Source organism: Temnothorax longispinosus, chromosome 12, assembly GCF_030848805.1.
Source record: "Temnothorax longispinosus isolate EJ_2023e chromosome 12, Tlon_JGU_v1, whole genome shotgun sequence".
Classification (NCBI taxonomy): Eukaryota; Metazoa; Arthropoda; class Insecta; order Hymenoptera; family Formicidae; genus Temnothorax; species Temnothorax longispinosus.
Genome location: NC_092369.1, coordinates 5,911,160 through 5,938,552, shown reverse-complemented (window position 1 = coordinate 5,938,552; position 27,393 = coordinate 5,911,160). Strand labels below are relative to the sequence as shown.

General features: G+C 40.6%; 1 protein-coding gene across 2 annotated transcripts in view; it reads left to right on the top strand.

Annotated features, from left to right (window-relative positions):
• Window positions 1–27,393, top strand: part of Zfh2 (Zn finger homeodomain 2) — a 292,674-nt gene that overhangs the window by 16,680 nt on the left and 248,601 nt on the right. The window contains exon 1 of one of the 2 annotated variants that reach the window (XM_071795755.1): window positions 18,130–20,260. The exons of the other annotated variant lie outside the window; for it this stretch is intronic. The gene's annotated coding sequence lies outside the window, so the exon portion shown is untranslated. Of the gene's footprint in view, window positions 1–18,129; window positions 20,261–27,393 lie in introns of those variants that run through there. 2 annotated transcript variants of the gene reach the window in all.

Genomic DNA, 27,393 nt, shown 5'->3' with positions numbered 1-27,393 from the left:
GATCTCCCCGTAACGCAAGGGTGAAAACAATGTGAACTAGCAAAATTCAGCAAAACTTTTATTGCAATAACAAAGTTCAGCAAAACTGCTATTGCAACAAAAGGTTTTACTATTATTGCAAAATTAATTAGCTCTCGCAGCAAAAAATGTTGGTTGTTTACATAGTAACAAAACCTTTCTCTGAGTGTTGCACGAGTATCTTTCTAGTTTGAGACTGGGTCAGTCTCGTTACGCACTCTTCCTGCGATAACATCGAATTTATTTATTCATAAGAATTGTAACATAAAGTTGATCGTTATGTATTGATTTTAAACACACGACAGGTATGCAATAAGAAATATCTAATTAAAAAAAAAAACTCGGGGAAATAATCTATAGAAATTTAATATTGCAGAATTCGATCTATTGTAGAAACATTTTATTTATTTATAATGTGTATAATTAAAATTGGAATAAAATTTCTAAATTTTTATATGAATATAAATATACCATTTTGGCTACTATATATATTTAAATCAATAATAATACACAAAACTAGAACAAAAATGATTTTATTTTAATATAAAGGAAAGAAGCTAATTTATTTCGTGTACCTTGGTAATTAAACATGGTTTCCGATGAACTAACTTATGCAAAAGATGGAAGATTTACAAAAAATCTCGGTTAATCTTTACAAATGTTTTACCTTTTCTTTGTTATTTCTTCTTCTTTTTCTATGTTCCTTCGCCTATAACCCGTACGTAATCCAGGCCGATTTCTGCTCTTTGCTCTTCTTCGTGTTTCGCTTTCTTTCTCCCACATCTTTCCTGCAGTCCTTTACAGAAGGATTTTGAACGATAAATACGCGTGGCGTATAACTCAATATCGGGCCACGAAAAAGAAGGCGGTGGGCAGAAATGTTCGTGGTTCGACCTCGAGGGCAGACCGAGCGGGGCATTAAAAGGGAGAGGACATTAAGAACCGCCACAGATCTTGTGTATAAGGATCCGCAGTTGCGAGAAGAGGGTGGAGGAGACGCTGTTGGTAGAGAGAGAGATAAAAGAAGGCTGAGTGAGAGAGGAGAAGGGGAAGAGGACGGTGGTGAGGAGGCAGAGGCAAGGATGCTCACGTATGAGGCAGGACCTCATAACTCCTTATAATGTCCTCTTCTGCGGATGCCTAGCATACACCCCCGTTCCCGTATGCCGTCTCGGGAACACCGTGAACACACCAATGGCCCTCTTCCTCCTCCTCTTGTGTCTTCTCTCTCTCATTCTCTCTTTTCTATCTTTCGTCTCTCTCTCTCTTACGTTCGTCCCTCTCGCGCTCGTTCTCGTCGTTGTCGTCGTCCAAGTGTGGGTGGTTTGTGTGTACGTGCCATAAGGCCTGCTTGCAACCTCTACCTCCCGGCCGTTCCACCTCCCGTCCTCCCTCGAGAGCCTGTGTACTTCTATATGCCCTTCTATACGAAAGCCATACCTTCGCCAAGGGAATAAGAGAGTTAATCTTGATATAATGGCCGCGACTGTCGCGGCCCACAAGACAATAGTCCAAGATATATCGTTAGCTTCGCCCTTTCGCGTCTCGGCGCCATTATACCGGCACGCTCGATTCTCCTTCCTCTTCTTCCTCTTCTTCTCTTCCTTCTTCTTCTTCTTCTTCTTCTTCTTCGTCGTCGTTGTCGTCGTCGTCGCGCTTGTCTTTTTATTCGCGTTCTTATTCGGCTTCACGGGGTGTTACGATGCACGTGGAGTTTCGGCGCAACGATAATGCGATTCGCGCTCGATACGCCACCGATGCGAGCTTCAAGTCCGAAGGCGGGAACACAGGCTCGGATATTTCAGTACCGAAGCTGGTAGGCCGATTGGAATCGCAGATTATAGTCCAGGCTTGGCTTTTATTTTTTGTCGCTATTATTTTCATTTGCGCATATCGTAAAATCGTGACCATGGTATTATTGCATCGCGACCGTTTCTAGAAATGTCATATGAATTAAGTGTAACATCCTTTAATGCACGTTGTATGATTAACTTATTGTTGAATGCATTAAAAATGTATAATTATTACAAATATTAGTAATTATTATTATACAGCTGCAGAAAAGATATTTGTCTAAATAATTTTGTTAGAAGTGTTAGGGTAATACTATAAGATTTACATAATATTTGTCTTGAGAATATAAAAAACTAACAATTCATTTTATGTATCACAATATTCCGTACTTTGTATTATCGAAAAAGTATTAACCCGTTGTTTAATTTCGTTCTTACTGAGCGTGAAAAACGTGGAATATCAAGCGAGGTAGAATGCAAGGATGATTCGCCTGTTCGAAAAATCCGTTCTCTTCGGATGCCGCAAAATTCGACGAGTTACCACGATCCCTCTAATCACGAAGAAGGAGAGAAGTGGATGAGAGAGAACGGCGAGCCCTCGACACCGAAACTCTTAAAGACCTCCACCAGCTTCTCTCCATCTCGTCGGCCGACTCCCCCGCAAAATCATAATCTGATCTCGTATTAAGGATCCGTTCTTGCGCTCCGCTCGTCCCCTCCTGCTCCCGGTGCTCCCCTATTTTTATGCAGATCAGAAGCGAGCGCCCTGAGGTGGGAAGCTACGCTATAAACGCTTTATAATCTCGGTTTCGCTCGCTCGCTGTACGTGCCGTCCGTTTCGAAGGGCCAACGGGTATACTTCCACGCGTTCGTGACGGAAATCGATTAATCTCGAAGAGAAACCGAATCACGGAGTCTCGATCGAGATAATTGACGAATAAAATTTATCAAATAAACATGTATGCGTGCGAGACATCTGCAAAATTGCACGGACAATCATTCAAATTTTTATTTATAAATTTACGAATTGCAAGTGTTTTTTTTTAATGACAGTATGTTTCACTGTCAATGTAGCGTATCTTTTCGGTTAATAGAGAATGCAATTTAAAGAGATTAACTTCAAATATTCAAAGTTATGGGATTTTTTTATATAGAAGGTAACAGTCGGTTAGGCTTGTTCTACAATACGTCGGAACGCAATCGATGTACCAATGAGGAGAGAACTCGTTTCGGAAAAGAAATTCTCTGTCATTGGACCATCGACTGCGTTCCAGCAGCGACATACTGTGGAACAAGCCTTACAGGAAAAAATTTATTTTTAATGGGGGAAGTTGAGTAATGAGCCAGTGAGCCCTTTCACATGTTAATCGCAAAAAAGCGATTTTGATAAACAAATATAGGGAAACGGGGGGTAGCTCCGGACATTATTAAAATTCAAGTATACCGCATATCTATAGCCATTGTTTAAACATTCTGCATATGTCGAATGTCGAGATACGCAGAAGGGCATATTAGAATGTAAACAATGGCCATAGATGATTTCGGTTTTTTTACTGCATCCCTTAAAGAACTTTCTTTTTACGATGCATAAAGATATCCACGCTTAATTAACCTCAAATTGTAAAATTTGATAAATTACATTGTACACGATATATCTACGATTTATGTGCTATTATTTTCAGATAATATTTGGCTGCTTACAGCATCAAGAATTTCTTACGGAAATCAATAATCTCGGAAATCACAATTTTTTTTTTAAATCTAATTAACATAAATATAAATAAAATTTATTATATCAATGCAAATCAAAGTTATGAAGATTATCAAGTATCATTAGCATCATAACATTAACATCCGATAATTTCCACATAATATAAGTCCGTCTCTTACGCTTTTAAGAAAATTTCGATTTCAGATATAAACTTATCAAGAAGTTTTGACGCGTATGAAAATAAACCTATTCTACCAATAGATTATATAAGATTCTTTTATGATCTATCTCTCCAGAAATATCTCTGATTTTATACATGTCTTCATTAAATACCGAGAATAATTTCTGACTCAAGATATGCTCATCGATTAGTCAAGAGTTTAGGTTATAAATTTTATCAGTATAAGAACATGTGTGTATCCTTATTGACATACATTTATTCTTCACTATTATATATACTTATACCAACTTTGATATATACTTATACCAACTTTGATTATCTGCCTGATTAATTCGATTAGTCACTAGTAAAATAACAATTTGATTATCCAAATTTTAAATAATTTGATTATCAAAGTGAGAAACTAATACACATGAGCCATCAATAGAACTTTCCAATTACTGCGAGTAAATTGATTGACAATTATCGAGACTATTAAGATACTCCATCTAGACTAAAACTTTAATTAGGCATTGCAACAAGATTACGAAACTCGCTCTATATTATCCGCAGCCCTGGAATTTCATGACGAGCGAGTATACGCGCGCGCGGGCTGCAGTTTTTCAGAAATTACACGTCCGGTCACGCTATGGTTATTCTGATCGCCGAGCATTATCCAACGCGTGTCCGCATTGCGTCAATGACTCCATCATTCTAGCAGGCTGAAATTCTTATAATTACGTAAGTGAATGTGTTGCGGTTAATTACCAAGGCTGCGTTCTGTTTTTGCGCAAATGTATCGGGATAATGATCGCTTTGATATATGAAGATAATTTAAAAAATACTGGAAATAATAACAAGTCCGCGAGCCACGATAACAATAAGACCTAATCACGCGATTGGAACGTTGTGATTTGTGTTTTGCGCCAACGTAACGCAAGAAATCGGTAATACGGCGAGAGTCACGTGATATGTCAATGTTAAAGAGCGACGTGTTTCTATAAAGATATCGAAATTCTATAAAAGCGAGATAAAGATTATTACTTACTTTTACAAATTATTGATAACCAAAATCTTCTTAAGACTAAATACTAATATGTTTAGAAAACATTTGATATTTTAACAGTCAAGTCTCTATAAATAATAATACAGAAGACTTATCGGTAACAATGATCGAAATTGTAATCGAATAGATAATTAATAATACAGAGTAATGATGTTTCGGTGTCGTTTAACTATATGTTAATTTTTGTGGCGCATATTTAGAACGAATTAGAAACCAAATACACTTATCATTTTTACAAGGCTGACGAGATTAATTCGAAATCGCTAATAGAACCAACACCTTATTACATACATAACAAATAAAGCTGATATGGCGGTATATGCGAGAAATATTCTTGCGAGCATTTTCTTCTATTTCGGTGGCGCGATTTAACACGATTAGTCGTGCGCGGTTGATCCGATTCGGACAAATGAGAACACGACGAGTCAATATCACGCGACCAGAAGCGGCGTATCTAATGAAGACAAGATAAGAATTACGCGCAGCATCGACCACTCGTTTGTATCATTTATTGAAAATCGATTCGACGAATCCTGTAATTTTCCAAGTAACATACTGATCCTTAAATAACAACCTACTTATATTTCTGATCTAATAATACCGAAATTAAAGTTGTCTTTTTAAAGCAAAATCTACCTTGATTTAAATAAAGAATATTTCGTTACTTATAGCTAAGAAGAGCTTATTTCGAACGAATTGTGAACGAGTGATAATTCACGAATTGTGTCACGCTTAAAGATATGCATAATTTATAACAATAAATTAAATATAACTTATTTATATTTATAATCGTTCATAATTCGGAAATCTGAATCTATTATTTAACAGCAACAAAATCAAAACAATAAATACAAACAACAACGACGATAAAAAATAAAGAGAAAGATATTTGAGAAATTACTAATATAATATTAACTAAATTTGCTTGCAGCTTACGTATATATACATAATATTTCATATATTACAAATAAATACATGTGTACATGTTTTGTTATACTATGATCAATCTAGACTAAAACTCTCTTCCCTAAGTTAGTCACAAGTCGGCGCGTAGGTCTGTCCAGACTATCCATGCAGAAGTCACTCCGCCGTCGTCGGCATCGATTACACCAGCCTATAAAAGTGACGACGGAAACGTTCCATTCCCTCTTACCACGCGAGGAGGAAATCGTTGGAGGAGGGCAGGCCGCGCCGGTTGGCCGACCGATAGGACTAACCTCGAGTTAGAAATTAATTAGAAAAGTGCGGGGAGAGACCGGCAGGCCGCGGGGTTGCGCGGGGCCGTCAGGCAATCAACGAGCAGATGAATTAATGGCCGCGCCAACTACCCCTCCGAGATGCCCTTTTGGATACGTTTCCATTCGAGAAGTAGATTCTTATAAGCATCGGCATCAGGCACTGTACGGCGATCGACGTTTCCATCCCCTCGGTCTATCACACATATATACATACACCTACAAACAGAAAGAGAGACGTATACAGTTGCACACACACATACTAATCCACCGGCATTATCAACCTTGCTGGGAGCGGGGTGCAACATCCCCGAATCTATCGGGCCGATTTTCCGCTCGGCAAGTTCTTCCTCTCGCCGGTAAAAACAATAGCGGTTGTAGAAGCGAGACGAGAGCATGACGTACTCGGCCAAGTACGAGATGATTAAAGTGCTGCGCTCACCGGGAAAAAACTAGGATACGTCGTGCTGCGTGTATGGTCACAAACGGCACATTCGGTTATTTTCTTGATTATCCGTCAGCGGATAGCTCTGTGCTCGCACACGAAATACTCTTCCACGAAAAGACACATTCTACGTTCGCGCATTACGAAACTGAGGAAAGAATAACGTACCGATGTTACATTCCTAATGAGCGCCAACGTAAACAATAATTACAATAGATGAAAAAGCAGATATTATTCGGTTGCCAATTTAGAATTCACGCATATAACATTCGACCTACCTATTCGTACAACTAACATTACGTTAGAGCTGTGTAATAATTACGCATGGTACTAAATCGATACCTTTATCGACGATAATCAATTTTTAAAATGCAAACATCTCACGAGTTGCTAAAATTGTAGAAATTAATGGTTCGCCGGTATCGCTCTAAAGAGTTTAATCAACCGTTTGGGAAAAATGTTTCTTCAGCAGTTGTTGAATTACTAATAAAAGTAGCGCGGACCGAGGTTGATGATAGAGGAGTAGACGCAGAATTCGAGGATGAGACGAAGATTAGCACACCTGTACGGGCAACGTGAACGTTATAAGTGTCGGTTATGCGGCATACACGATGCAATTGGATGGAGGGTTAATGCTCGCAAAGTCCGTCAATATTTCATGGGTAATTTCTCCCCTCGGGAGGCAGTGCCATGAGTCCGGAAACCATTGTGCGAAAGAAGGAGCAACCGAATCCTCGCATGTCCTGTCGGTCACCCCTCGTGTCGCACCGGCTCAGGGGTGCTTAATACATTGTCAAGTAACGTCCGAATGCGTTTAATGTGATCCCATGGACATCGTTAGAGCGGGCCTCGTCTTTCCGTTCCGACGCCTCAAAGACCAGATGATATTTGCGTAAAAATAAAATGCAGAATAGCTAACGTTGCTTCGTCGGGATCGAGTATAATCCTACAAGAAATCGTAATAAACATAATCAATTAGTAAAAGTATAATTAATTTAAACGATAAACATTGTAATTATAATAGTGGTTACTACCGTAACAATTTAAATTTTATATACTTGGAAAATATACTCACTATTTGTAATGTAGCATTTGCGTAAAAAATCTGCAACGGAAAAATTAATATAGCTTTCTAATTTCACTGCATTTGGTAGCAGTTTTCAATAAACTTATTTTTCACTAGATTATTGTTCTTTCCGCAGATTCTCCAATTGTATTCCAAATTTCCCAAGAATTCCTCGAAACACCCTACAAAACAGAACAGTTCTTGAAAAATAGAAATTTCAATAAAAAATAATAGCAATAACTAAATATTAAAAATAAACCCTGTTCTCCATAGTGCAAATAAGGCAAGGAATTTATATAATTCCTTCTTATACAAATTGTGATAATAACAAAGTCAGTTTAACCCACCCAGAGCTGTGATGCCATTCTTCTTCTACTATGGGCCACTTTTTCCAACGTCTGTTAACTCTTTAAATCGAAACGAGCGAAAATTGGTTTTTTTTTTTTTTTTTTTTTTTTATGAATTTCGAGATTGCATACATAAATAGGCTATCTAGGTAGATGCCAGTGTATTGTCTGTGAAAAACTCTTTTTTCACGCATCTCCTTCTTTTCCAGTAAATAGCGCGCTCACTAGGTTTGATTTTGGCCAATCACGAAGCCAAAATCGCAGATAGAAACGATAGAAACGGCAACTTCATGCATAACTGCATAACTAAAGATGGCGGAAAGTGATTAAGGCAAGTGTTGCGAGGAAGGACGTACGTACTGCTGTGATCAATGTAATTAGTGAACTCCCGCAATTAACAATTCGTAAGTGAATCGCGGTAACAGACGCTTCCATACTTGAAGTAAGAATCGTTAAAGAAGAGACATTACATCGTGTGTATGCGTGTTTCGATATTACGGGCGCGGGCGGGGGCGGGGGTGCGGGCGACGATCCGGACTATCGATCGTTCAGTGCTACTTAGATTTATCTCGCGTCGCGCTTTACATTTTTCATCGAATCAAACATATTTCGTCTATTACATTTTCGGATGGGATTATTTACGTGTAATACTTTGAGGTACGAGGAAGCTAGAATATTTATCTTACTCTTCCTGACTAGTACACATTTATTAATAAGCATTTTCGGGACGAGATGCCATATTGGAATTTGGCGTTCGATTCGCGATGTAGAAAGCGTACGTGCGATCAACTTATTATTTACATTCGAACGCGAGACGCGAGCCGACAAACGTCGTCGTACGCTAGGTTTAAGGTTATGTACGCCGTACGCCACGTAATCTTTCGAGACGCAATTCGCTAGAGCTGAGCTAGGCTCGAGGCTCGAGGCTCGAGCGAAGGTAAAATTATTTCCTACAGTTATCGATGATCAACTACGGTGATCAATTATCGCGATTGACGGTTTGTAAACTTTGTATCGGAGCGACTACTTGTTACATGCGCGATTTATTCATTTAAAGTAGGAGATAGTAATTCGAACAGATTATTATCGCGACGTAATTAGCCAACTCGATTTGTTGCTTTGCACGGTATTAGTTTGAAATCTTTAAGAGGTTATAACGCGAAAAAATATCGTATTCTAGCTTTCTGCAATCATTCCTCGCATTACTCCTTTCTTTTGATACGGAAGAGTCTGTGTACAATTGACATTGGGAGTGCTATATAAAGTGCCGCGCGATAGTAATTAACCATATTTTCGCAAAGTGAGTGTTATACGAGTGCAATGATGAGATCCAAGGAGAGGAAGAGGTCTGAGGAGCATCGAGCATCGGATCAACCACAAGGTGAGTAAAATTTTAAATTATTTATTATTTTATATTTGTTACTTTCAAGAATATTTAATATGTGTGCCCAACAGTTATTTGCATAAATAACATATATTTTGGGCGCTGCTGTAATTGGGGTATATATGTATTTTTATATAAACACGTTGTTTGCAATGTAGCATACAACTCTGCTATTGCATATCGCGTATGGATGACATATTTTCTTTTATTTTAACCTTGGATAATATGATGGATACAAGAGATTTATGAAAATGCACAGACATTATGTCCCAAGTAATTAAGATTAAGACTAAAGGAATAGACATAAACATTTATAGATCCATTACCTTGAAATGTGCTAAATTCAATTAATAATAAACCTCAGTTAATAATAATATTACAAACTCAAGAAATTAATAAGAATGTAATAAAAATGCGACTTTATCTGCGTTTCAACATGCAAGATTTCGTCTCGAATAAATCTTGCGTTTCTTTTGAAACGAGATTTAAGCAACGATGATAAATACCGTGGTCAATTACTAATCAATAATAGATGGAAATAACATATGTACGTAATAGAGTACGTAATTCCACAAGAGATATTTCTTATTACTTAACTTGTTGCGTGTATAATCTGCGTTCAGTCACTTATAGTTGCCTGCAGTTTTATTTCGGATATTCTTAACTGTCGGATGTCTTGAATGTTATTTTTACGCACACCTGCTACCGACACTTGCTACCTGCTCCTGCTCTACGATACTATTTAAGCATGACGAAAACTATTCGAGGATTTCCGAGTCCTTTTCGCTTTTAAAAGGTAAACAAAGGATGCTATTCAATCTTTGATCCGCGCCGAGCACGATATTTAGAAGTGAAAATTATTTTCTACAGGTCAAACAGTTTCGACGGTTCTACAAAAATTCTAAGCTTTAGAATAAATTTTAAAAAGAGTTCCAACCGTTCACAATTTTTAACAATTAAGTCCAGCACGACATCCAGTCGAAGCAAAACATTTTTTTAATTTTATTTTTTTAATATGAGGAACTCTTTTTAATTTTTATCAGCAATTGTAAAACCACGAAAAGTGTTATTAGAGAATTTTTAGTATTTTTTGAAAATTTGCAGAATGCTAACTTCACAAATGCCTTTCGAAAGCTGCAACATTTTTCCTCGCGCTCCCGTTTTTCTATCTCGTTCTCTTCACCTCTTTTTCTCTCTCGACTAAGTGCCATTATATCGGCATAGACTACGCCCTGTACACACGTGTAATAAAGCGAGGAGAAACGTGCAGATCGGGCGACAGAGAGAAAGAGAGAACAGAATCGAGCGGACCGTGGCCTGCGCGGTGGGTAGACTTCGGTATTGTGATGCAAATGTGTCTAATCGGTCGAGCCAGTCGACCATATGTCCGTTTGTGCACGAGGAGCCACGACGTTGCGTTGTACCGAGAAGTTGCGTTGTACACGCTAAACCTAACCATTAATCATTATTGCGCACTAATGATGATCGTGGACACGCTTACTTAATCGTACATTTTGTTCTCAACAACTTGGAGCGTCTCGATTCTACAGGAGCTGTCGTTAACCACGCGCGCAACGTCGTTCCTGTCAGTCTTTAATCCCTCTGTCAATGAACGGGTGCCTATTTTAATTTTTTTATTATTGTAACCAAATATAAATAGTTCAGTAATTATAACAACTTCTCGACCATTCCTCCATATGTGTTAAAACTTAACGATAAAAAATTAATTAATGAAAAAAGTATTAAATACTCTTAATTGCATAAAATATGTTTGTTTACATTCGCTACTCACTCAAACACTGCAATGAGAGCGCGCGTAGGCCATACCTGTTGAAAATAGTTTTCTCCGCCCAAAATAAAACATAAAGACCCTTTTTAAGTCGGAAAATCTCTAAAATCGATGCCCAGCAACTGTTGTAAAGAAGTTACCACAATGCAATGTCGAAAGCATACAGTGCATGATACCCGGATACTCGTACATTGATGGAAATGTGAAAAAGTGGGTTTTGTATTGAATTTGTTGTGTTAGGTTGTTGCATTTATCTTCTTCATTCATACCTATTTATTTTGAATGCTGACAGGCAATTACAACAGATCATGAGCTTTCCCGAAAATTGACTTTCTCTCTAAAGTTACGGTAAGTTTGGAGGCATTGTATACCAAACTAAGTTTCACGCGTAATGACAAGCGGGCCCAAATACAAGGTGTCAGATTTTATTTGCGCACTAATGATAATCGTGGACACGCTTATGCTCAATCGTACACATTTCAACAACTCAATTATACATCTCGGAGCGTCAATGCGACAAGTGCTGTCGTTACTCACGTACGCAACGTCGGTCTTGTCATTCTTTAAAAAGGGTTTTGTTGCGGTAGGTTGTGAATAATTGTTTTCTCCATTTATACCTACTTCTTTTTGAATACTGACAGGGCAATCACAACAGATTATGACCATTTCTTTTCTTTTCCGAGAACTTACCTCACTATTGTTAGTAATTCGAGAAACATACCTACTTATTTTGAATAGTGACAGGCAAATCACAACAGATCATGACCATTTTCTGGTCTTTTCCAAAAATTTACTTTTTCTCTAGTATTACTTTAACTCTGAAGACATTGTTGTGTCTCACACCAAGTTTTACGCGTAATAACAGGTGAATCATATACAAAGTCCTCGACAAAGTCCGAGTTTTAATGCACTTGAATATCTCGAGAACTAAATGAGATATTGAGATCCGGTTTTTTAAAATTATATTGTTTATTTTGATAAACAATTTTTTACTTTGGTTGGGAGAATTAACATGAAATAAAAATCCAACTTTATTATTTTTATTTGCAACTAATTTTTTAAACACTTACATTTGTAGTCTCTTTCTTACGATAAATTCAGTGATCACACACCTAAGATCATTGCAGGTAAAGAAAATAATAGAGGCAGAGCTTACTATTATCATCTTCGATAATGTTTAAATTGACGTCCCTGGCCGCGTATGCAGAAAGTAATACGATGTTAAAAGAATCGCGGTACATTTTAAGATCTTTTGCGGGATATTGTATACGTGTGCTGCTCAATCGACAAATCAATGATTTTCTGATCTCATTAACGACTAAACTTAATAAAATTTTTACTAAAATAAACCAAAAGCGGAACCTTGACTAATACTGATTTAAGATAACTCGAGCAAGCTGTTTTTTAGCTTAAAGAATCTATAATTATAATTAAAAGTTTTCTTATATCAAATATCAATTTATTATTTAAAAATGCATACATATATAATAGAAATACCGAGAAATACATTTGTCGTCTTTCCCGATTGATTGAAAAAAAATGTTGAAAGATATTCTGATTAAATTTACTTTCGCGTTAATTAATTCAGATTACAGAGATTACGCCGTATTTGAAGATGTGATTTAAAAAGAGTCAGGTGTCCCGACATCTGCCTTCCGTCTCGTAGCTTAATTTCGAGTCGATCGCGGCGACGGTAATTCGTAATGCGCGTTTGTAACCCGATACAATTCCATCCCGGTCGTCGCTTCGTCATCCGGTTATCCGGCCTAACCGTGGCATCTATATGCTAATGACGGCCGATTCATTACGCAAAACGCACACGGCGGACCATTATCTTCTTTTTTTTTTCTACGAGAGGCGCGGCGCGGGAGCGACGCAACATCGGGGAAAAGCGCGCGGAAACAGAAACGCAGGAAAGGATGAGGGGAAAAAAGGAACGAAAAAGGAGAGGAAACGGGCGATCACTCGGTAGCAGCCGATTTCCATACGCGTTAACGGTTCGCGGACGGCAGTTGGTGCTCGAGGAGGAAGGAGAAAGAAAGAGAGAAATAGGCTTCGCAAGCGCATTACCGCGAGCTCCGACGTATATTTAGGCCCCGATTATTTATGATTACGATTATCCCGGACGGCTTTCGAGCGCTTTATTGAATGTTTAGCATGTGCCGGCTACGCTAATTCTGAGCGGTACGTTTATAGCGTATGGGTGGAGAGAGAGAGAGAGAGAGAGAGAGAGAGAGAGAGAGAGAAAGAGAGAGACAGGGAGGAAGTGGAGGGAGATTCGAATCATCTTCTCTCTTCTCTTACATGCGCTCCTTAGACGAGTTTTCGCTCTGTCGCTAATTCGACCCGTTCGATCAAATTACTCGCCGGCGAAACAGCTTCAACCCCCACAGCCTTTTCGCCCTCTCCCCCTATCGTTTCTTTTTACCCTTCCGCCCTACTCTTCCGCCGACTAATGATCATCGTTAATCGTCCTTTTTAAACCTTCCGATCCATCCGTCTCGAGAAATATCTTGCTTTCGCGATTTTATATGATAATTATTTCCGCCGTGATATGAGCGCGACCCGAATTGACGTCGGCTAAAGTGGGGTTCGTCTCAAGATCGCCCGTGGATGTCGTTAACTAATTATAGTTGAACCCGCCAAATAGTCGCCTATGCCGCGAGTACTAATGAACACTTGAGTAAACACATTTTACCGTTTTCCCTTCGCGTCTTGGAGTTATCTTGGAGACGGCAAGACGTCTCTAGCGGGAACTCGAATGTGCTAATGACATTAGGTGAGGGGGAAAGGAGAGAAGTGAGCTCGTGGAATATCGAAGCCCGAAGAGTCAGCTTCCAATACTTTTATAGATTCGAGATATTCCAGGTATTCTCACAATCAGTAAGGTTGTGTGTCTGTCGCTTTTTAACATTTCGCGATACTTTGAAATCTTAGGAAATTAACGAAATATTAATTGTAATTTGGATAATTGTTGTCTCAGATTCACTGAAGTGTCTTTACGAAAGAATTTCTTTGTTAGTGGCAACGTGTCCTGCACGTCGTAGCGACCTTGCAGTCTAAGAAAAACAATGAGAAGTGTAGCGTGTACCGGGGCGATACGTGTGCGGGCGTGTGCTATTTCGGGTCACAAATGTTCCGCGCTTCGACTGCGGCGCGAGTTGCGCGGATCGTTGCGCCTGCTGGCGTAGGTGGTGCACAATTTATCCAAAATAATTACTGCGGCGATACCGGAACGTGCGCGCGCGCGTATTTAGGACGCGGGTGTTCGGGGCTCTCTATTTCGAGGCGCGGATGTTTCGACTTTAATTAATCGGCCGCTTTTGTAATGTAGGTGCCCGGCGCCGTACGTTTGAAATAACCGCGTAAGACACGTAAGGCGCCCAATAGCCCAACCGGTTCTGCGATAAATCACGCCGCGCCGTGTGATGCTAATTGACAAGAAGCGATTGTTAAACTTTCGAGCATTTGCCAGTGTCGGAGCTCACCTCCGGTTTAGCTGTAGTCCTGCTATGTTTGGAAGCGTCAGTACGCGGAACGATTTCTCGCGAGATCTTTTATGATTGAAGCATCGCGCGCTGTATTCATCGTGTTGCAACTCTTATTAAAGTTCTACGCGACTTTTATCGAATCTACGTTTTTTCGTAAAAGTGTGTTTTAGAAAGGCAGTATCGATATTTCACTTCTAGAGACTAATTATTTCTTCTTAATCTATAATGTTTAATATTTTAATATTTTATTATTACTTGTATCCGTTATAAGCCCGTCATATACCATATTTCGTACATTCATACATCAAACTGCACGTGCGATCTTATTACTGTTCATTCTTTCATAAATTCTTTAATATTTTACCTCTCGCCAGTATTAAGAGACAATTTGAAATCACGTTTTGCTGCGGTTTTGCGATTGTTTCTGAAATTCAGCGCGTTTTGGAAGAAAACGTCAGCTATTTTCGGATGGCAACTGCCCGCGTGTGGAGAAGCCGGTAGATAATTTCCTGTCGTAGCATATGGTTCACCATGAATCGCGAACAGCGCTTTTCTAATCCCGTATCTCGTCCGTATCTCGGTCGATCCACTTTAATCCTGAACTTACCGGCCACTTGTCCCGCTGAGAATACCTCACTTATTTAAACGATTATTCGCCAATTAAGTACAGATTGCGGCAGGTAGGCGGGTAATCCGCAATAATTATCGCGTCGACTCGCGTGGACTGCGAGCTTTAGCGCCGCGGGCACCGGATATTTCGAGCCGCGCACACGTTCCGCCTTTAGACGTGAACTCATTGATAATACTTTCCGGTGAAAGCGCGTTGTACCTGCATCCGACATAACGCTACGAAAACCACGCTTACGATATCCGTTACGTATTATTATTATATTTAACGCGGTGTCAGCTCGCCTGGACGTCGAGTATGCTTACGTCATGTTAACGTAAGCTCCTATAAATGTCGGTTTTATGTTAGTTTGGCTGCCAAATTTGACTCGTTAAATTCGTTGAACATATCGATTATTTCAGTTTGAAAGATTCTTGATGACGATCGAAGCCAAGAATAAATTATCTTTTAAGAATATTTAATTATTGCTTTTCTGGAATAAATATCTTTATAATTTAAATAGATAGCTTCATGTAAACACTTCGCATATTTAAATATTAACATGCGTGCACGATGCTTCCAACTGAAAAATACAACGCAAATAAATGTTACCGCTGTCACAGCATATGTCATCTCTCGCTATAAAAATAATCTCTTGCATAAAAGATATCCTTCTTGGTACAATCGATCCTGTTGCATAAAGCACGCGGATCGCATCAACACAGATAATCGAATTTGATCCATAAAGAAAGTCATCTACAAAAGCCGAGGTTTCAGGCTGTGAGTGCACTTCGCGCTTACAAACGGATAGTAAGATAAGTTCAACGAGCGTGTGTCATGTGGTATCCGCGTGGCGAAGTTCACAAATTTGAGTGGATAAAGAAAGTGTCGTGTCCGGCTGGCAAAATCACGTTTCCACTCGCCGATTTTTCTCCGTGGCTATACGCTTGACAATAATAATATTATCCCTAATCGTGACCGAGAGAGAAAGAGAGAGAGAGACACTCGTCGTTAACATCTACATTCACGCGCTCCGAGGTCTAACTCGTTTCGATCCGCGCCGGACGTCAGTGCGTTTATTGAAAATAAATACACGACGCCGCCGCGCCTCTCATTACAAAACCTGAAGACGAAACCCCGAGTCTTAAGTGCCGGGACCTTTCGCCCCGGTGATTACCGCCGACGATGGTATCGCGTGAAAGGTGTCTTTGCACTCACGGCGTTTTCCACTGGTCGAAGTCACGTGCTGAAGGGAGACGGACAAGCACGCGGTTCGACGGCGGGAAGGAAAAGAATACAGTCGCAGCTTGTACACCTCATCTTTAAATAGCGGTGGACGTCGCGAGCGCGGCAAAATCCATTTCCAAGTAGCTACGGACGTTTTAGACGGACCACCCACGACGACGACATCCTCTTCTCGGCTCGTTCCTCGACTCGCGCCGCGATCGGTCGCTCCCCTGACGTTCTTCCGCGAATTAAAATTGCACTTCCTATCGCTAATGTCGCCCGTGCGATTCCATAAGCGACGTGTACCGAGTCTCTTACGCGTTAGCAGCGTCGAAATTATCCACGCATTTCTCATTTCTTTACGCAATTTCTTTCGGTTGTAAGATTCTTAAAAGGCATTTACAGTTATCTAGAGAATGTTAAGATGATATAAGATCTTTTTGATGCTACGTTAATTAATCCCAGCGTACACGATCGTGTGATTAATGAATAAATATTTCAAGTTTAGGTTCTTTTGAGAATTTAACGCATTTAGCGTATTAGAAGAGATACGGAAGAAGATCGCGGAAATCTTAACAAAACGTACTGACCGCAATAACTCCGTCAAGGGATGTTTACTGGCTACTCTTAGATTTCAAATATTTCTGGGACTCTTTTCTTGCTTCGGAAATTCGATTAATGTTTCACAGCGCGATAAAGTTCTTCCGTTTAACGAAAGATTCTAGAAATTGTGCGAACTACTTTGTTCTTTTACAGACTTTTACGCTTGATCTCAAGACGCATAAGCAATCAATGACCTTTCCTTCCACTTTGCTGGTTCACAGATGATCAATAGCGACTGTTACAAAGTTCTACTGTGTAACTATGTCAATTAGATTGTTTGCCTGTGTGAATTATGTCATACGGAACGGGATTCTTGACGTCACCGAAACGTTTGTTTTATAAGTGCATACGATTGCTGACACGATTATCTAGAGATAACTTTTTGACAAAGATTGTACGCTAATAATCGTAAACAGATAAGTGCGAAAGAAAAACACTGAGATGTTCAATGACAGGAGGAAAAGAGAAAATTACATCTATATGAGCAACACTCGAATAACACCGAGATTCCTCTACTAATTGCAAACCAGCATTTCTTCGTAGTTCTGTTGGAAACACTATGTTAGAACGGTGCTATATCACGAGGTGCTTTAATTCGATGTAATTTTACCCAAGACGGATGACGTGCCAAAAATAATAATCATCGAAGAAGAAAATCGAGACGTGTATGTAATTTGAGCAAAGATAACTTGTGTTAATTTTTGCATTGTCGCATAAAGTGTCACTTTAGTAATTTCTATCAGTATATTTAATAATTGACAGAACAGGGAGGAAATGTGCCTTGGAACTATCGCGGTGAGTCCGTTTTATTGCGTACGAAAAGGTTTCTACCGTCCACCTTCATATTTTCCTGGCGCGGATTCGTTAAATTTTCAAACCTAAGCTTCAGCTATCTATTCATCAATCATGATCGCGCATGCTGGGGATCAATTACGCAGCGAGAGGCGCGAACGGACGCCGTTTCTCTTTCTCTCTCCCGCGGATTTCGATAGTATCATTGCTCCTGACGTCACCGCAGCGTTTAATGAGCGGCTACCAGAGAGTAGTTCTCTCCCCACATCCTCCCTACCCGCGCGGGTGATCGCAACCAGAGGGAGACGAAGCGAATGGTGGCGACGGTGGAGGGGGCGTAGGGAGAGCGAGAAAGACAGAGAGGAAGGGGAGAGAGGTAGTATCGTGTCGGACGCTGGACGAGGCGCACGCTCGATGCGAGACAGCGCGTGCTTTCATGCGTGCGGAGATCGGAGGAAGCGGCACCAGGACTACGGTCAGTCCTGGACGTCCACGTCGTCCTGGTCGTCGTAGGCGTCACCGCGATCTGTCCCCGCGGCTGCCCGAGACCAGTTCAGAAAGTGGTTACGGACGTTGTGGTGCTCAGCCACCGCTGCCGATGCCGCCGACCACGCGGCACACGCACGCACGTACACACGCGTGATAAGCGCGTGAGTGCGACGGAGACGAACGGCTACCGAGAGCGACCGACCGCGGACGAGGACCCACGATCATAGCTCGAGGCGTCCTGGCGCGCACCCGATTGGTCGACTATCCGAGGAAGTGGTCACCGCCGACAGGGTTCAGACCGGGTCGCCACGTGAGTCGAGTGCAGCATCGCGAGACAGAATAGCGCGCGCGAAATCCCGATCTTTTGGAGGACTCGCGAGAATTCCTTCCACTTTGAGACAAAAAGACTGAAGATCGACCTCGGCAGTTGATGTTTCGGTGATCGAAGAGGGACGTCACGGGTCGCGGGAAGCAACCGTGATCCGAAAGTGTCCTGGTGTGCGGTACCAAATGCGCGCGAACTTGGAGAACGCGATGAGACCGCTCGAAGAGACTTTCAGATTAGGAATAACGCGTTTTACAATTCGGACGGAAGGTCACGCTATTTCGGAGCAGTGTGGGTCTTCTACTTCCGACGATGTTCGTTGTAGAAGAGAGAAATCGTATTAACGAAGATCTCGCAACGTTTCCATTAAAACGGAATTAACAGAAATTGTGTGATCAAGAGAGGAACTTATGAACATATCGTCAAACTCACGTGACTTCGATTACTTGCCGAGTCACGTTCGTGATAGAGAGGCGGAGTTGTGTCTTTAAAGACTTTGATACGCCAACTAATTCTGAGGATTATGAAAAGTCGTTTCGAGCATTTGCACGTTTCGAGAGACCGAATCAGACTGTTCTCGTATTCTTTTCTGCTTTGCAGTACTAAAACTTAGCATATTTATATATTATTCGTGTACAGATAGTTAACAGCAAACGACCGATTTATCAGTCGGCGTTTTCCCGAAAGTTTCAAGTTAGAACGAGAAAATGCAACGCTGATTGACGCCATCGATTTACTTAATTTCTGACACGGTCCAAGGAGACCGACACGTGAGTGTCGGTGAGTTGACGTTGCCGCGCTCGCCACGTGAGTGATCGATCGCGACCTAGGGCAACGCTGCGCACGCCGTTCCCCTTGTCGAGTTTGACATTTCGAGCGAAGCTCGAAGAAGCGCGTACGGCATCGCTTTTTGATTCAACCGGAAGTGAACTCGCACTACGAGTTTCCGGCGAAGATGGAAGATCAATTTGGCGAGAGTAATCGAGGATCGAGGGACGAGACTCGGGTCGATACGGTACGCGCGCTGTATTCGTGAATGAGCCATTTGCCTCGAGTTAACTTCCATTTCGTGATCGCCGATACTTGTCGAGAGACGATATAATCGCGCGGTGCTGAAATAAACGCGCGCCAAGAAACTTACCGCGGATTTCGCGAAGTTGGGACGACGAAGAACCCGCACGCCTCGCGTAAAGGTTGCACGGTGAAACTCAAAATGCGACAAATGATTATATCGTTAACTTGGATTATCACCGCGCGGTGAGCGTAGAAACGATTTACCGGGGTGATTATTGTCCGAGCGCGCTCGGAACGAACATTTTGCAAGGATCTCGCAAGTGTCGCGAGATGTTGACACGAGTTCCGGTCCGCATGACAACCGAGATCGCGAATCTTGAGAATGTTAGCAACTTCTCTAACGGGGGAAAAACCGCGGGAATCGCATCGCCAAATACGCGTTGTCCGCGATTAATCGAGACGATGATACGTCAAGGACCGCAGTGACACGGTGAACTCGTCGGTGAGAATCAGAGGGTGGAGGAGGAAAGTAAAAAGGTGGTGCGTGCTTCGAGGAAGTAACGAGAAACTCCGACCGCGAGAGAGGTGTAGCGGGCATTTAAAGACTGTCGCAACTTGGATCAAGTTGGATTCGTGTCTCTAGCATGTCGCCCTTTCCTCTTGGGATTTCGATATTTTCGCGATACTCTTCTTCTGAGGTGAGCAATGGCAAGACAAATACGATGTATCTATAAGTCGCCGACTTTTGCGGAGCGTTTAATAATCTGAATAATTAATACACAAATCAAATAACAGAGTACAATACAATACGAAGATATACCTATGTATACATACGTGACTTTTCTACTTTTAGAAATATAGGTGAAGAGAAAAACGAATCACACAAACCTCGAAGCAAATCAGTTGAACCAAATCTTGAATTCAATTTTAGTTCTAAATCTAATTCTAGTCATTTTTTCGAGATACATCTTAATTGAATGAAAATAATGAAGAAATAAAATGATCAAGATAGCACTGAATGTGTATTATACATTGAGGTCACTCCACATTTAACCGATTAATCTAAGGAACCAGTAAAAACTAACCACGAGAATGACCGAAAAACATATTTTGCTCGAAAAAGTGCCCGATACTTTTTATTGATCGCAACACTATAATTAGGACAATTCGCGCAATGCACCATTCCTCCCTCGAAACGGAGGAATAAACAATTTAAGACGCAGCGGAGTTTTGTCGACGGTAAACGCTGCTGAAATTGGCATTTACATCGACGGTTATTAATGACTCGCAAAATGATGGGTGCAGCACTCATAAACTCGGTGACTATACGATTGAAACGAAAATAAATCGTTAAATACAGAAAAGATGTAATGTTTCATATTTTCAGGCAGTAAAAGGGAACTTCTTCTGCAGGCTAAATAAAAGTGTTATCGTAAAACGTATCTCTGTCTTTTATCCTTTCCGCTAAAAAAAAAATGCAATTTTTCTGGCAAAATCGTGTAAACAATAACGTTACTCAGGCAATGTAGAGACGCTCTTTTTTTCTACTGTCGCTGATTCTGCTTATCATTCTCGCTCTGAATGAACAGCGCGAATGCATTCCGTGCCAACGCGGTGTTGGCATTAGTGTCACTCAGTGGCTGCCAGAAACGTCCATAGTGCATTAACTACTGTAAAGACCGTCTAGAATAATTTGTGCATAATGTAGAAATAAACAACGCATAAAGTACCGCGTTGTACAATGGCAAATGAAAAATTACGTTGCACTTATTCTTCTGACACTTTTCACATTAAGCATATTGTGTTATTTTTTATGAAATACAAGATTTATTAAAATTTAACGAATTGTAAAAAAAAGTTATCTCGTTGGAACTGTTGAAAACGTAAAGGGACCGTGATCGATAAAAGCAGACCACTATATTTGCTATCCAAAAGTTTTGCATGCGCAGATGACTCTCCAAGTTTCCTTAAATAATAATATCTACTCAAAATATTTTTATTTAAAAAAAATCGAATCTGGCAACATTGCGTGTTCTCGCGCGAACGTCGCGCTCTAATCGTCGTCGGCCAGTAAGCGAGCGAATTAATGACAGACCGGAAGCGGCGTTTAATTAAAGTACGCACGTCCGGCAGAGACGTTTTCACGAAGCTCGGTTGCTTGCCCGGCCGTTGCGCAATTTCGAAGGGAAGGACAATAAATTATCGCGCAGTATGCACTAATAAATCTGAATTTTTCAATACGCGTCGTCACTTAGCGAGTTGAGTCCCGTGGAATCGACTGCGTCATCGAACTACCGTGGCATTGTTGTAATGATTATGTAATAGGTGCTAATAGTGCACTCACGCGTTCATTTGTACAATAGTATAATTGCCGCGGATGCTTCTCAAAGCAGGATATAATCGTTATATACTATTATGTATAATTCTATAAAGCTGAAAAATGATGTCCGTCTCGACAGCGATAAATGTAGGCGGTTAATATAAAAAATCAGTACTTTTTATTTATTTTATATATTTTATATGTTAATTTCAATTTGCGTGATATATTTACGAACAATAATTTTAAATTTTAAACATCTCTAAATAAAAGTTTTATAATATCTTGGATATATTTAAGAAACGAAGGAAGGCAAAGGCGTTCAAAGAAATTTTATACGTTAAATTGTTGCGTACCTAAAAAATTTTCGTTTTATGCCGAATATATAAATGTACATGTCACATGAATATGTTCGGCCTTTATGATTCACCAATATTCACGCTCAGAAATAGCGCAAGTCAAAATTGCCGCTTCGCTGACGATCGCGTCTAAAAACGACACAAATTTACTACTGAAAAATTAATCGCCGGTACTGCCAACGCGCGACTCATTTTGATCGCGTCGCCGTGAATAACGGGACCAGACTTTTTCATGGAGTGAAACATGAGCGATTGCTCACAGTGTTAATGACTTCTACGAATGCCGGTCGTGCTTAAGTTATTAGCAATTAGTTCACGGTGAATTCTGAGGTTGAAATTTCTTCACAAATTTGGTTTCTTCACAAATTTGACGGACATCAACGTCAAACATATCGCGCAAAAAATAATACATTGATAAGTACGATCAGAGTTTTTCTCGTAATTACAATAATTACATACGTGCATATCTTGGTATTTGACTTATTGATTATACAAGATATTTTAAATGTGGTTCACGCGAATATTTTCAGAATTTGTCTTTCCGCGTTAAACGGACGAAGAAGATTCGTATAATTAATTAATTTGACATCACTCATTAAAATACTCCTTATAACTAAGTTCCGATGAGATATTTCTGTAACAGTTCGAAGTTTTGAATAACACACATATACACATGCGTCCATTCATCTTTACCACGTAGTCCGATAGAAACCCCGAAATAGCGACCTCGTTTCTTTGAGAGACTGTTTTTTCTAGTGGCACTCGCGGAAGATCTCGACGCGAGAGGCGTAGGATCGAACGATTGAAAGTCACGAGAGCGATCGTTGTTTTGAAGAAACGTGATGCCAGGCGATCCGGCAAAAACCGATGAACTCGGTACGGCCGAAAGTCACGGCGGTGGAGGAGAGAGAAAGCGATTTCTACGGATCATAATAAACGGACGAGCCGGGCCGGTCGGGTGCAAATGATTTTATTGCTAAGTGTGTTACAGCGGGAATTAACGACCCAGCAATTATTCCGTCGTTTGGCTTTTTATGCGCGAGCGATTCCTGTGGGAAAGCAGGCGCGAACGGCGCGCGCGGAAGAGCACCGCGCCTCACGATCGTTACAATGTAACAGATTCGTAGAAATCATTGTCCAATTAGTGTCGACGGATCGCCGGACGTCGCGGAAGGGCAGTTTCGCCCTTTTCAATTACTGAATTTTGAAAATTTTGTAATTCGTTTCCTTCGTTTTGTTCGTCCCTTCGCGTAGCTCGTATATAGTCGAAGCTATATATTTCGTAATACGTATAAATACGAAGAATTTTTATAACATTTAAAGTAATAAAACATTTTCGTTAGAGATCCTATAAATTGTCCCCCATAAAACTCGATTTCAATACGACCAGATCTTATATGATGAAATCTAAAAATTGTACACCATAAATACACTTCTTAATTTTCGCGAAAGTTGATTGCATGTATTTCGCAGATTGGAACACGCGCTTTTTTAGAATGTTATCCAACATCCCGTTAATTATCTCGGCGCGCGGCCGCTTATTACAACAAAAACTGGCGCGTTTAGTTAATAAAGTAAGCCTATATATCAGATATATAAAATTTTACCTCGAAGACATACACATTTATCTATATACATTGTGGAAATCAATGGAAATCAATGCGTGCAACACGACATATCGTTTTGCATTCGACGCAAATGGTCTTTGTAACACGCAAAGCATTAATTACACTCTTACGGACTATTTTGTATCTCGTAAGAACTAATTATACTCTTGTGCCCAGGTTTGTGTTGGTCGGCCGGCGCGATTGATAAACAGTTCCCACGTTCTCATTATGTTTCTCATTAATGTTTTGCCGATGTTGAATTGCTAAATAACACTTTCAACGAATGTTCATACAGTTTTGTCATTACGCAGATCTACCCGCACGCTTGGTTTGATTGTATAAGAATTATACATACGCAGATCGGTGCAGGGTATCAGGATTTCCTTCAATTATACGATAACATAACCAATTAGGAATGATAAATTACATTTCTTTAATCTTTTCTTGATCTCTAGAGAGCCTTTCACGTACGTCGCTTAGAAGTTTTTAATTATACGCTAAAGAGGACCTTGATGAACTGCTCGCAAGTGTTGTTTAGGATTAATCGACCATTGCCAGTTCTAAGCCAGCTATGGATCATTTTTATCATAGTAAAACACAGTAAATTTCCAACTTGTTGGCAACAAGTGTCCCGGCGTGTTATACAGCACGCACGGCTTAAGTTTCAGCCGCGGACGTACCGAATTTCCGCCGCACCTGTTGCAAAACGTTTCGAATTTGCCAGCGAGCAGTACTTTCCACGCGCGGTACCGCAGTTCGGTTTAATTTCGGGAATTATTATATCCCTCGTGTGCGCGCGCGCGTGTCGCGCCGCGTCTCGCAGCTTCGTCGTCTCTATTTTTAAATATTATCGCCGCATTCTCGGCACATCCTCTCCTACCCTTGCCTCCACCGCCGATCTCGTATTCCAGTCCTCGCGATTTGCCTTGTTTCTTTTTCTTCGCTGATCGAAATTAATCGCGGTCTATGGATCGACGCTTTGCGGTGACCGCGCCAACCTTCTATTTTTACCTCGCGATTCTCTTTTCTCTCTCCCTTTCCTTTCTCTCTTTCTACTTCTCGTCGGCTGAAATAAAATTCACGCGCGAATAAAACGACCGAGAGGCTAACGCTTTAGAAGATGGACTATTCGTCCGTTCGTTGTTTTAATCATCTTACGATAACGTTTGATAATGGATTTCGATCACAATGACGATCGACCATCGCGACTTTTACGAGTAATCAGATACGTGAATCGTGGACACGCGGGAGCCATAGCGTTAACGGAGAACATAAAAATGTTTAGGAGGACGAAGTTAAAAAAGACGACGCGCAACCTTGAACTCACGATGTGATCGTTCGCTAGCTTGTTTACCTCTGTTCTAGTTTCGAGCAATTTTTATGATTTTCGTGTGATGGATTTACAGCGGCGAGAATCATGATTTTCCATTGCGCTTCTCCCAGCGCGATGATCGCCGTCCTTCGTGCGATGCAGCCCAATGACGCATAATTATGACTGACGAAGCGTCTTATTCGCGCTACATGCCGTAATCGTCTCCCCGTCAATTAACACCGCGCCAAACCCGTGCCCGACTTCATTACGCCACCTTTGAATAATGCGCGCATATGAGACAGAAAGAGGAGAGAAAGAGAGAGAGAGAAAGCAGGATATCATGTCGTCGCATTCGTTTGAGTAATGTTTTTTTCTGGAATCGCTCTCCCGTCTCGCAGCCTCGGCCTCGCTCCAGATAATCCAGATAGTCCTCAAAACGTTCGACAGTCTTTAATTCCCATCGGTCGCGGCAGCGCGATCGTTTTTTTTCCAGGAATACCGAGAGCTCGATCGTCGGCCGGGACAGGAAAGATAATCGATTCGTTCAGTATACCAGGAAATCAATTGCAAGACGTTTAATTACTGCACGGAGGTCGCGTAATTGCGGGATCCTGGTCTTTGCGTTTCACTAATTATACGTACGTGATGTCATTTGGAAAAAGAGCGCGTTATGTCTTTCCATGTGTAACTGCGTTAGATTGTTAAAGATGATATCAACATGCTGAAACAAATTTAATATACAAATATCATATTTTTCTTTTCCTTTGTTTGGAGATTTTTAGCAGACGTGTTCTTTTAACGCTAGATGATCGATTCGACGTCGCGACGATCCAGCACTCGTGGACGCGGATTTTACGAGCGATATCCTCGGCCTCGTTAATTCTCATCCAGTCAGCTGGCAGCGTCCCCGAGAGCAGAGAGTTCTGGCAAAATGAGTTCTAAGTAACTCCACGCCTGCCGTTTATTAATCGAACGTTTTAAGATGTTCACGAGGTCAAAATATTATCGACAAGAGAGAAAGAGATATTGATATCGGCTCCCATTATATTTCATCGCGTATTTTTTATCGACATGCTCGTTGATATTAATCCCTAAGTGCCCCCGGTGGATTTTCTGAACTCTGCAGGTGTGCTTCGCTGTCGATAAACTCAATTTAAATTTGACAGGGTGCTATCCGTTCTCCAAGCGCTTGAAAAAAGATAAATAGAAAAATGTGATGCAAAATTTAATTCATTCTTGGACACATCGTCCTGTATACCTATACGTAACCGCTTAAATATCTGTGAATTATATATTCTCTGCAATATGTATTAACTAATATTCCTTAGATACCGAGTCGCCTGCGGTAAATATTAAAAGACTGGAGAATCTGTTATACGTTCTCATATATGTAGGTTTGGAATAGAATATACATTGCACTTTACATAGATCATGAATTTAAAAACCATTTTAAGAGCAAATTTGTAGAATGCGGCTCGAAATAGAATCTAGAACTCGCTAAACACGAGTTGATAGCTCTCACAGAGCGACACTAGTGACAGACGTTTATTTAATAATTTATCCCGTTTAAATAATTTATATACATATAAATTATTGTGGTCCATTATGGTTAAATATTGATGACAGCACTGAAAATATTATAAAACGCTTATATCCTTTTTTCATGAGTGAAAATATATTTGTTTCACACTTACATCATCTTATTGCTCCTATAAAATTATGGCAATGCACATAAATACATGCAATCGACAGACGGAAGTAGGAAGTGTAACGGATCATAATCGGAGCGGTGACTAGAAATGTATCACGCGGTTTTTTAACGAAAAATTTGATTGTCAGTTACGAGATAGCTGAGCGATAGCGACGCCGAGGGTGCTTAGGAACTGGCGAGAACGATGGTCGATTTTATAACGCGAAACGGCGCGCCACATCGACTGCCCAAGCGAAAATTGAACGCTATTAATACTTCAAATAATAGTCCGAATGCATTACGCAACCGAATAGAGAGCTATTAAATGCGGAATGCGTGGCAAAACGAGATAATGGCGAAACTATCAATCCGCCGTTAAAGATGAAAAATGTGACTCCAGTTAGGAAATGGCGGTCACAAATAATAGGATCGTAATAGTGTCCACGCGAAAAAGTTCGCTGCGAATAGACGATCGTTTCATGTCGCTCAAACGCGAAACGAATACACTTCTATGACAATAAAAAATTTACGTTCCCATTATTTCGT